Here is a 13,415-nt window from a genome sequence, read left to right as displayed (position 1 = left end):
TTCCTTCCTGCCTTCCTTACAAGATTAGGCCAATAATTTCTTCTAACAACTGGTTCTCCGAACTGCTTAGAATGTTAACAACCAGTTCTAGCGAATAGGTGTGAACTGGTAGAAACCCACCCCTTCAAGGGACCTTGAAGGTCTTCTACTCCAAACCCTTGCTCAGGCAGGAAACCCCCTATCAATGGTGGCTAATCTTTTTGGGCTCCTGTACCAAAAATTGTGGGCGTGTGCGTGCCAGCACCCAGAAAGCAATGCGCATGCAATCCCGCCCCCCATCGCCCCCTTACCTGCACTGCACCTCACAGCTGATTTTCAACTGGTTTGAGACCTTTTTCAGCCTCCCAGAGGCTTGAAAAAAGCCTCTGCAGACTCTGCAGGATGAATAATAGGTCCATTTCATCACTTCTGGTATTACAGGAAGTGACAAAACCTAAAACCTCATAAAACCTAAACCATGGCCCTAAAGAAAACAACAGAAGTTGCATGTCTCTGTTGTAAATATTTGACAGAAATAAAGGATTGAAAACAATGGCTAGGAAGTGAAAAAATTATTGGTTTAGTGTTTTCTTAGTTCCTTAGTTACATGAGTTCTTACACAAGTAATATTATCACTATCCCTAGAAGCATTATATTTAACTCTGTGAATGAACAGTGGAGGCTTACTTATTCCATGTGTCCTCCAAAGCTTGGGAGAAGGAAATCAATCAGCAACTATCTCTGAATGAGAAATATATTGCATTAAAACTAAGAGAGACAGTCCTAAGTAGGCTGTAATAATTTTCATTAGGAAAGAGATAATCAATACAGGAATCAGGCCTTTGTTGACTATTACATGTGGGAAAGAAAATAAATTTGTTTGGCTTGAGGAGTCAAGCGTCTTTAAAATATATGTATTATTCCTTTTGTGGTATTCCAAATAGCTGTTGGGTAATAGAACAAGAGGCAAAGGAATAAAGCAAGCATAACTAGGAGTATCAGAAAAGTATACCACTGAGAATTCCTTTGTAGAAGAGGCAAAGGAATTTTAATAACAGGAATCCGCCAAACAACTTGTGATAATGTTCCTTATCTTGAAAAAATGCCTAGCAGCTTGTTCCATAAACTCTGATAAAAAAACAATCTTGGCATAATGCTGATGGATCATTTACCCATGTTAGAGACTCAACACATAAAAGTTCAACACATGAAAATTAATCCCTAATAAGTCTGAATCTGATTTCTGAGAATTGTGAATACGTTGGAGGGAGGGAAAGAGGTTACTCTTCTCCATCCTGTTTTACCTATGTTTTCTGATTTCAATTTAGAAATTAATTGTTCTGCTTATCTCTTGCCTAATAAAAGAGATACACTCACCAAAGAGATGGGAAAAAAGAGTGGCTACAGTTCCAGAATTCCCTAATATAATTCTGCATCATGTTTAGTTTTATTCCAAAGTAGCCCCACCCTTAATCTTTTCAGGAGAAACACAAAGAAGAAACTATGTTACGCTCAATATATTTCTGAGTTGCATGCCTTTGGGAAATATGACTGATCATGATGGCCTTGTACTAGATTAATTACTATAAGCACAAAACAGGGTAGGTATAATGTCCAATATAAAATTCTCTGTGACCAGGTTACCATGATACTTCAACAGAAATCACTGATATATTGAACTCTTGCTACCTACTTCTGCTGGTTTAATAAGTATTCTTCTCTGTTCCCTCTGATCAAAAAGGACATTTCTGGAATTAGACCTGGAATTATATGTCTTTTCCCAAATGCTATACCTGACCTAAGGCAGCTTATCTTGCTAGCCCTGACTCTTTCTTTGCAATCCCAATCTTCTGAAGACAGGACTGTACACATTTGTGCTACAATGTGTGGAATCCAGAGGGATAGCCCACTTTTTTGCATAAGAGAAAAAAGTCTTCTCTCTCATCCTCCGTAGCATTGGCAATGCACGAGGCAGAATGCTTGAAATGGACATTTGAAAAGAGAAAAAGTGAAGGATGATCAAAGCCCTGGAACTTGTAGAAGAAATTTTTGGAACACACAAGACATAATAATAGCACTGAAATTGAATTCAGCAAGCTATATATGGTGGGTGACATATTGAAAGGTGAGAAGAGGTGAATAAATGCAGACTGCGGGATAGCGGACTATTAACAATTCTGATATGCCAGAAAAGTTATGCCATTTCAAATACCATTAGCAGAAATGACAGCAGAGGAGATTTAGAAATAACACTGCTTGTTCTGTACAGATGAATGTGGCATTCAGTTTAAGGTGCCACACATCAAAAAGGACAGTAAGAAAAGAGGACAGGTACACACTAAGAAAGCATTGGAAAATGAACACTCAACAGTCTGAAAGCAACCTTTAAAACATTATCTATTGAATAAAATGTTAGATTTGGACAAAATGGCTCTAAAAGAGCTCGATAGGGAAAAAATATATCAGAAACTACTGTATCGGTAAGATTTGTAAGACTAAATACCATTCAATCAAACATTTGCATCTTAGGGTAGTTTGTTTCATTTAGTTGCCTTCAAGTCATATTGACAATCGTAGTGACATCTGAAGTGTAGTTAACACTCATTTTGTCAACCATTACATTATATATCTTTTTTTTTTACCAGAGTTGGGCTGCTAAATATTAAACAAACCTCTCTGCTCCTTTGAGTCAGTTTTTGACTTTGCCTAGACAAATCCCCACAGTTTTTTAATGAGGTTTTTGTTATTGCCTCCTTCCTAGGGCTGAAAGAGAGAGAATTGGGGGTGGGGGGGAGAAAGAGAGAGAGAGAGAGCATGCACAGCTAGCCAATCTTTGTGTGTAGGGTGGCACTAGTATTTATGTTCTCCCAGTTTCTAGCCTTGTTCTTGACTTTCCTTGGAACCATCCTTGGGACCACAACCCGCTGCTTCTCTCCTGCCCTGAAATCAGATTGCTGCTTCTGCATCATTCATCCATCCATCATCCACTTACCACTTTTCAAGGTCTGCCTCTTATCACCTGTCAACTTCTAAGTCACCTTCTTCTGGGCTTATGTACTGTTCAGCTATTTTTCCTTGGCATGCTAATCTTCATCCTCTGATCCAGGGTAACTATCTTTCTTGCTGTTCTCTTCATCACTCACAGTTTTCCAGGTGTCTTGAATTCCATTGAAGCCTCTGGTGTGGTTGTCTTTTTCTTCATTACCTTTGCCTGGCCTCTTGCTTTGACAGATGGCAAAAATCTCTGGCATTTCTACAGGTAATAAAAGCCTGGTCTGCCATATTTTGACTCTTTTTTAACACTGAGCAAAGTTGCAAGCATGATCTTTTCATATGTGATGATGGAACTGTTATTATCATTCTGGGCAAAAAGAAATCACAACCTCTGAAACTTTGGTGGCTAAACCTGCTACACACTTTTTTTTCTTTAAGCCACTAGGATAGAATAAATAAATTAAATGGAATAAACAGAGCTCCTTGTAATTATTTTCTAGACATATTTAAAGAGAAGTGTATGGATGACATGAAAAATCCATTACTTCCTATACCAGTGTAACCTTTCCTGAAGCACTAGAAAAGATGTGCATGGACAACATCACTCCTTCTATATAGTCTTAAAGTATCCCAATATTATGATTGGGCTTGTTACCATGGACTTTCCTTGAAAGAACAAAGGTCCACACAGGATACAGCGGAACTTCTGCTCTAACTGAATCTACCGTGTTTCTCCAACAATATGGCCTCCCCCAATAGGAAGTCCCAGCATGTTTTATCGGCATAAAATCAAATTAAGCCCCTCTCCTCAACTTAAGGCCTATATTAAACATGCGAAATGGGGGGAATGGCGGGGGCTTGCTGTTAGGAAGTACTTTTGTTGCATACCTGATATGCATACCCGGATATGGTGCTTCTTGCATTGACTTTGGTGTTGGTGGGGCACTTAGTATGAGGAGACCTTCTGCCACCATTGCTTTCCCTTCTCCCCATGCTGCCGCAGCATTTAGAGCAATGCGGTGGCGTTTTGGTGCAGCCATGCGCAGCCAGCCAGGGCTCCTCCCTGCAACTGGAGCCCAGTGGAGACACTTGGCTTCAGGCGCTCCTGTCACTGCTTTCCCTTTGCCTTCAAAGGCAAAACCAATTCTTTTAAAAACAACACCCTACTACCGGTACAACAAAGCCTCCCCTGCCTGAGAGAGCAGCCCAACCCAATGTGGGGAGGCGAATCTCCCGGGGCCGCAGCACAGGATCAGCCCACCCCAGGAGAAGCCAGGCAGGGATGGCGGCTGGGCGCTTCTCCCAGGGTGGGCCGATCCTGCGCTGAGGCCCCGGGAGATTCGCCTCCCCATGTGGGGTTGGGCTGCCCTCTTGGGCAGGGGAGGCTTTGTCATACTGATAGTAGGGCGTCATTTTTAAAAGAATTGGCTTTGCCTTCGAAGGCAGCAACAGGAGCACCTGAAGCCGAGTGTCTCCGCTGGGCTCCAGTTGCAGGGAGGAACCCTGGCTGGCCACACATAGCTGCGCCAAATGCCACGGCATTGCTCTAAATGCCACAGCAGCACAGGAGAAGGGAGAGCAATGGTGGCGGAAGGTCTCCCGATACAAAGTGCCCCACCAACACCGAGGTCAACATCCAAGCCATCACTGCCTGCCCACCTGAGGATGCAAGGGGGGAATTAAGTCACCCCCGAAAAGACGGCCTAGCCGATTTTTCAGTGGTCAAAAAAAAAAAAAAAAGGCCTGGCCTTATTTTATGAGAAACACGGTAGCTACAATCACAGATCCTGACTGGAGAGAATTGTCTTCCTAAAAACATTCAGATTAAGCACAGCTAAGTCATTTTGAACATATTCCAATTCCCTTAAATTGGGAAATGGCTTCATTGCCCTTTGACATACTAAACACCTTCATGTGATGAATCATGATTCAGCTTGGAGATGTCCCTTATCTCACTTTACTGGAGACCTCAGACAGTGGGATTCAGCCGGTTCACACTGGTTCAAGTAAACAGTTGTTAAATTACACACCATCACCACCCCACTATCAAAGTGGATCCTGGGCACTGCACTGTGCTGCAGTGGAGAAATGGGCAACGGAGCGGCTGGCATGAGGGAAGGAGAAAGCCGCTTTCCCTCTTTTTTCTCCTTGCTCCTCTTCCTTACCTTGGCTGGCTGCTCTGTTTACCATTTCTCCATTGCAGCACAGTGCCCAGGATTGATTTTGACAATGTGGGGGAATTTAACAACTGATTCGCGTAGGGTCAGGTTGGGCCATGCCTCCCATGACAGCCAACCTGACCCTACGCGAATTAAATTATTTGTTAAGTTGTTAAATTTTGAATCCCACCACTGATTTCAAAGCCAGAACTAGGTGCATTCACTAGAGCTAGATGCATCCATCTTTTTTGTATAGAAACCATTCTTCATTACTTGAGCAAATCAGAATAAAGTAAATTAAGTCCTTAGATTGTCAACTTTTTCTGAAACACAAGCACCTAGAAAAAACTTAATGCTAGAAATTACTGCAACTTTATCACCCAACAATCATGGAGTGAATAATAACCAGCAAAAAAATCTGCTAAACTTGTTGTAATCTTGTCAGACAACCAGATTCTGCTTCAAGTGCCTCTGTTTCTTAACCCCAACCTGTCATATTGTTCTCACTTTACACTCTGGGCATCATTGCTAAATAATTCCAAAGTACAACAATTGGGTGTAAAATTATTTTTCCTGTTTTCCATAGCACTTGATATCTGACACTCACCCACCCCATGTCAGCAGCAGTATGATCATCTAGTAATAAAAGTTTTAAAGTTTAAAGTTTGAATGTAAAGTTTACATTCAACTAAAACTACCTTCATTCTCTCGTAATTTAATTTCTGACACTCTTTGAATGAAGGCTTGAAATTCATCCAGAAAATCTTTTTGCAAATATTTGCTGATGCACAATAATGCTATCGGGGATTAAAAGGCATCCTTAACATTCCCCTTCTCTGATGATTCTTAGCATAACCCAGATTTTTGTAACTGAAGAGCAAAGATCCTTCCTTGACATTTCAGTGCAAGGCTGTAAAGTAGCAGTCACCAACCAGTGAAGACTTACTCTCACTCGTTGATTTTTGAAACAGCACATTTGACATTTTGACTGTTTCAATTAGTGAACACAGGATGCTCCAGATATCCCAGAAGGTGAAAGCAACCCAATTTCTTCTCACTCAGTTCTTCGTTGCTATAAAATGTAAAGCCTGTCTCAACAGGGGATACCAGTTTCATGCTGTCATAGCCAGAATGCATAAAATGTACCCTGTTATGGGTTAAAAACAGTGCCTTAAGGGATGCAATGAAGGCTGCTGAAAGTAAGAGCCATGGAAAGTTATATGCAGAGTGATGAAAAATTGATCCAGCTGGAAGACAAATTTATACATTTGTAAAAAAAAAAAATGAAAAGGGTTGCCATAGTTGCCATAGGAATTTTTCAGAAAGGATTGTGAGAATATTTTTTTTTATCTGTGATTAGCTAGGAGTGCCCATATGATTTGTACAGAAAGCTACTGTTTCTCCAAACTGGCTTCAGATAAGAGAAGGCTGTTACTAATTTGATTACTCATAGATTGGAGTATGTATTACACCCAGTAATGATAGAAAAAAGTAGTTTGAAGATATTTTGTTACCCTGTCACATCCTTGATTGAACAAGTCAGCATAGTGGCAAGAAGTACATTCTATAGCCGAGAGTAATCAATCCATGATGTCTCTTCTTGGAGAGAATTGAACTAGCTACCATTATCCACACATTGGGTAGCTCCTATTTAAATGACAGCAGATTGTTCTACATTAAAATGCCTTTGAAAATGCAACAAGTCCAAAATGTGGCAGCCAGGTCTTTGTTGGCTCCTTCCAACTGGGAACATATGACATCTGTTCTGGCTAAGCTGCTTCCAATAGATTTCCAAGTTAATTTTAGGTGCCAAATGGAGCTATGACCTTGTCTCAAGGCCTGTTTGCAAATGCTGGAAAGGGTCCACCTGGAATTTAGTAGTAGCTCCAGTGCTGTGGAATTCAATTGTTTAAGAAAAATGGTTAAAATGGCTTTTAAATTTTAGCCTTTCCTTAATGGAGTTTTCCTACCATTTTAATCTATCATATGTATGTATGCATGTAAATGAAGGGGAGGGCTTCAAAAATTTCAGCGACTGGTTTTCTGCCCGGTTGCTGGGTGGGCCTGACCATGGTGGGTGTGGCCTAGTCAGCCTCCTGCACCATGGACAGAGGGAGTTTTGGCCTTCCCCAGGCTCCAGAAGCTTTCCTCGAGCCTCTGGGAAGCCCATTTTTCACCCTCCCTGAGCCTCTGCACAGGCCCTGCATTTACCTTGCATCCAAAACAGGCCACATGGAGACTCCTGCAAGAAGCGTGGAGAAGCAGGAGGGGTGAGGCAGGGTGGACAGGGACAGCCAGGAGTGGGATTTGGCAGTTCACCAAACTGGCCATAACATTAGCTATGGGTTTGCCCGAACCCGGAGAACCCATAGCAGCCCACCCCTGTGTATATGTATATACAATATTCAGAATATACAATATTTTTATAGTATTAATTTATTGTTGCTGCTGTTAGCTGTTATGAGTTAGTTTAGCTTGGATGAGGGGGGCAGGTAGGCAGGTAGGCAGGCAGTATCAAATAGATAAGAGTGAGGAAAAGAGTTGAACCCTAGGACACCCCACATAAGAAAGTCTAGGGCTGAATGTCTTTCCATCCCTCCCACAAGCACCAATTGAAACTAGCCTTGGAGGAAGGAGCAAAACAGTGGCCTCTACTCTCAATCTTCAGGATGCTATGCTCAATTGTGTTTAAAGCCATCAAGAGATCTATGACAGCAAGGAGAGATTCACACACACACACACACTCCATTCTGAGTCCATTCATAAGGATATTCATAAGCACAAGCAATGCCATCTCAGTACTATAACTTGGCTTGTAATCTGAAATTTCAGCACTGTGGTGGAGGTATTTGTAGAAACTATAATGAGTCTGCTCTCAGTCATAGAGTCTCGCTCCTTTTCCATATTTCCATGCAAGCACCCAAATAAAACAGTTAATATTCATGTTGTTGAAAAGGAGCTGAAACTAGGTGTTAGTTTAGATTCTGATGGGAAATAGTTGTCATAGAAGAAGAAGGGGTGATAGATATGGAATGGCATATCTTTAAAAATCTTTTTAAAAGACACAATGGACAATTCTGGAGACAAGAAGCTTAGAAATGGAGGTGATGGCTGGTAACCACAATTAATAACCTGGACCAACAACTATAGTGGTTCAGAAACACTGTTAAGTTCATTCCAGAAGCAGTATGGCTAGTAATCCTAAAATTGATTAAACAGTCTTTGCCATGTTTAAGGCTGCTAGTTCAGGAGTTGTCTGGTCAATAAAATACTTGAAGACATAATAGAGGAACAGTGGAAGAGGAAGAAGAGCAGCTAATATAATCATTACTGAGAACCTTTAGTTGGATTGAAATTAATGAAAGATCAATGGTTTTATTTATCAAAGAATTATTAGCTAGATCAAGGCCAGCTTCCTATTCATTTGGTTAAGATAGAAAGAGGAAAACCTACCACTAATACCTGCAAAGCTTTTGTAACTCTTGCACAAGAAGAATGGGTGGGTGTAGGATTAGAGTAGAGCACATATTCTGTAATATACTTATGCACATATATTTGATAATGTTTATAGTTAATAAGAGTTGAAAGCTGAAGTTTGGGGGTGGGGGGAAAGTCCTCTTGCTTATCCTGAAAGAGCAAAACTGTTTTGACTGGCATGCAGTCAGCTAGAAGCTGTAAATCATACTTGTAAAACTTAAGGCTGAAGAAATGAAAGTATGTTTGCTGTGTTTTATCAGTTATTTGACTTTAAAAAGAGAGAGGATGAATGGAATGCTATTTTTCACAGTGGCACTATCTATGATTAAATTTACTGAGACCAGTAAGACTTTGGGTATTATTATTTTTTTATTTTTTATTTATAAAACCATCTTCCATTTTGTACATGCAGTGTGTCAGTTGGTTTAGAATCTTCTGTGCGTATCTTTCATAATCATTGTTCACAATTTATATCAATCTCACATTGTCAAACTAACATATGCTTATTTATTTATCAATTATTATCCTGCTATTTATTCCATCAATATTATATTATGCTGTCATCCAATGGTTATATATGTCTACATTATTTATTTATTTATTTATTTAATTTTATTTATTTGTCAATTGTTTACAAGATAATAAGTATAAGTGTATACATAGTTCAAGTATACATACATGAAATGGGTACATATAAGAAAAATAAAAGAAAAATAAAAGAAACAATAGGACAGGGACGGTAGGCACGTTGGTGCGCTTATGCACGCCCCCTACAGACCTCTTAGGAAAGGGGTGAGGTCAATAGTAGACAGTCTAAGGTTAAAGTTTTTGGGGTTTGGCGAAGAAACTATAGAGTCGGGTAGAGTATTCCAGACATTGACCACTCTGTTGCTGAAGTCGTATTTCCTGCAATCAAGCTTGGTGCGGTTAACCTTGAGTTTGTATCTGTTGTGTGCTCTTGTGTTGTTATGGTTGAAGCTGAAGTATTCATTGACAGGTAGGACATTGCAATGTATGATTTTATATACCATGCTTAAATCAGACCGAAGACGCGTAATTCAAGGTTTTCTAGTTCTAGAATTTCAAGTCTGGTGGCATAAGGTATTCTACAACAGTAGAGGAGTGGAGAACTCTTCTTGTGAAATATTTCTGGACTTTCTCAATTGTGCTAATATCAGATACGTAATGTGGGTTCCAGACTGATGAGCTGTATTCGAGTATTGGTCTAGCAAATGTTTTGTATGCTCTAGTTAGTAGTGTGATATTACCAGAGAAAAAGCTACGTAAGATTAGGTTAACAACTCTTAATGCCTTTTTGGCTATGTAGTTGCAGTGGGCTCTAGCACTTAGATCATTAGAGGTGAGTATTCCAAGGTCCTTTACAGAACTTGGATCATCAACAAGATCTTGACTATTCAGCTTGTATTTTATTTTCGGATTTTTTTGCCAATATGTAAGACAGAGCATTTATTTGTTGAGATTTGAAGTTGCCATTTGTTTGACCATTCTGATACACAGTCAAGATCTTTTTGAAGGGTAGCAGTATTGTCTGTGGTATTGAACAGCTTTACATCATCAGCGAAAAGAACGCAGTTGCTCTTAATATGATCACAGAGGTCATTTATGTAGAGTATGAAGAGAGTTGGTCCTAGAACACTGCCTTGGGGACACCACTATTGACAGGTACAGAATTTGATAGGAAGCTCCCAATTTTGACCATTTGTTGTCTGTTTGACAGGAATGCTTCTATCCAGTTATGCAGTTGTCCAGAGATACCATAGGATTTTATTTTTAGGAGTAGTTTGTCATGTACCACTGAATCAAAGGCTTTACAGAAGTCTATGTAGATTGCATCTATTGTTTTGCCCTGATCAAGTTGTGTAGTCCATATGTTTTTGCAGTGTAAGAGTTGCAGATTACAGGATAGTTTTTCTGAAACCAAATTGTTTATTGGAGAGTAGGTTGTTTGTCTCTAAGTGGAGGATGATGGATTGGTTAATAATTGATTCCATTACTTTACAGGTGACGCAGCATACGGAGATTGGTCTGTAATTTTCAACTAGGCAAGGGTCTCCCTTTTTGAAGATGGGGATGACTGTGGCTTGTGACCATAGGTTAGGCAAGGAACTGGTCCTGAAAGATTTTTCAAAGATTATGCTTAGAGGTTTGGCTATGGCAGTGGATAGCTTTTTTAAGAAATAGGCACATATTCCATCCGGTCCAATAGATAGAGATGGTTTTAGATTGTGTAGTGCTTTTTCAACATTGTCTTCTGTAAAATCGATATGTATTAGATCATTGTAGTTATCTGTGGTTCGGCTAGGAAATACTGGGCATGATCCATTGCTGTTTACAAATACTGAGCCAAAAAATGTGTTAAAAGTGTTGGCTTTAATGGTGTCGTCGTTGCAGTCTTTACCATTAGGTCCTAATTATATTTTGTATCAGTCTATTAAACTTCTATAACAAAATTATCTATTCTGTTACCTTACCATGTCTTTTTATCCAACCATTGATAAAACAAATCCCATATCATATAAAATTGCTTGTCTTCTTATTCTCTAATTTCAAATGTCAGTTACTCATTTCAGCACAGTGCATAATTTTTTAATAACTTCCTCCTGCATAGGTATTTTGTCATTTTTCCAGTTCTTCCCAAATACAATTCTAGCTGCTGTTGAAACATTTATAATCAAATATTTCAATTTTTTATTGTATTTGTCTGGTATGACTCCAAATAAAAAGATCGCTGGTTTAAGTCTATATGTTGCTTTATCATTTTTTCCAACCATGTGTGGATTTTAGTCCAATATTTCTTTGTGTCTGAATATGTCCACCACATATGGTAATATGAACCAGGTATCTGATGACATTTCCAGCATTTATCTGATGTATTCTTAAACATTCTCGCAAGTCTCATTGGGGGTAGGTGCCACCTGTAAAACATCTTATACAAATTTTCTTTATATGCAGTTAACATTGTCAATTTATAATTTTGAGACCACAATTTTTGGCATTTTTCTAAATCAATCCCATATCCAAAAATTTTCCTCCAAGCAATCATCTTTTCTTTAACTTGTTCCTCCTCCAATTTAAATTCTAATAGATATCCATAAAGTTTTTTCATTACCTTTTCATCAGTACTCATCAAAATTTTATCTAAATCAGTCAACTTATCATAAATAACTTCTGCTTTAGAGTCTTTATCAAACTTAGATTGTATTTGCAAATATGAAAACCAATTCATTTTTACACCTTGTTCTTCCAATGCTTGCATAGATTTAAGTTCACCCTTTTTATTCAATATCTCACCTTATCTAACTGTTCGTTCCTTTTTAAATATTATTGGATAAGAAAAAGCTTCAATAGTTGATATCCATGTTGGAATTTTTAAGTAATATTGTCTTTTTATCTTCTCCCAGTTCAAAAACAATGCCTTTCGAATATAATGTCTTCTAAAATACCCCTGTGTTTTAGTTCCCTTATACCAGAGAAAGGCATGCCATCCCAACTGCAAGTCATGGCTTTCTAAAGTCAGTAATCTACTGTTCCTTAGTGTTATCCATTCCTTTACCCACATCAAACTTGACACCTGGTAATATAGCTCCCAATTGGGCAAGGCAAACCCTCCTCTTATTCTTACATCTTGTAATAGTTTTAATTTTATTCTTGCTTTTTTACCCTGCCAAATATATTTCAACACAATTCTATTTAAATCTTCAAAAAACACTTTCCGTAGTCAAATAGGAATTGTCTGGAATAAATATAAAACTCTAGGCAATATATTCATCTTAACTGTAGATATTCTCCCAATCAATGATAGTTGCAGTTTTTCCCATTTTATCAAATCTGTCGCAATCTGCTGTTTGAGTTTAACATAGTTATCTTCCTTAAGTGTACTACATCTTGGTGTAATATGTATCCCTAAATATTTAACCTTGTTCGTAACCTGTATTTTTAAAATTTCTTCCAACTCTTTCTTTCGTGTTGCTAACATATTCTTTGTTAATATCTTTGTTTTGTCTTTATTTATTCTGAAAACTGCTACTTTTCCATATTCTTCTGTTTTTTTCTATTAATTTGGGTGCTGTTTCCAATGGGTCTTCTAATATAAATACCAGGTCGTCTGCAAAAGCTTGCAATTTATACTCCTCCTTTTTAATTTTCATTCCTTTTATTTCTCTTTCTTCTCTAATATACTTGTTCAACACTTCCAATGTTAACACAAACAGCAGAGGCGACAAAGGACAGCCTTGCCTTGTCCCTTTTCTTATATTTATAAATTCTGTTAATTCTCCATTCACCATCACCTTTGCAGTTTGTTCATGGTATATTGTTTCAATGGCTTGGATAAATTTCTTACCAAAGCCCATTTGTATCAATTGCAGTAAAATAAATCGCCAACTCACATTGCCAAAGGCTTTTTGTGCATCTAGAAACATCAAGGCCATTTGCTTCTCAGGGTGTGCTTCATAATATTCCAGAGTATCCAAAATAATTCTCACATTGTCTTTGATTTGTCTCTTTGGCAGAAATCCATTTTGATCAGTATGAATAAAATTATTTAAGTATCTTTTTAGTCTTTCTGCCAAAACTGAAGCAAAGATTTTATAGTCTGAGTCCAATTAAGATATAGGTCTATAATTTTTAACTTGCTGCAAGTCTGTATCTTTCTTCATGCTTCTGACCATGTTTTTTGGTATTCTTTTCTTCAATATAACTTCATTCATAACTTCTCAAAGATGAAGATTCAACATTTCCTGAAAAGTCTTATAAAATCCCGCTGGCAACCCATCTGGACCTGGT

The sequence above is a fragment of the Pseudonaja textilis genome, chromosome 3 (assembly GCF_049901715.1).
Source record: "Pseudonaja textilis isolate UNSWEBS1 chromosome 3, rPseTex1.2, whole genome shotgun sequence".
Lineage (NCBI taxonomy): Eukaryota > Metazoa > Chordata > Lepidosauria > Squamata > Elapidae > Pseudonaja > Pseudonaja textilis.
Note: the sequence above shows the minus strand (reverse complement) of the source record.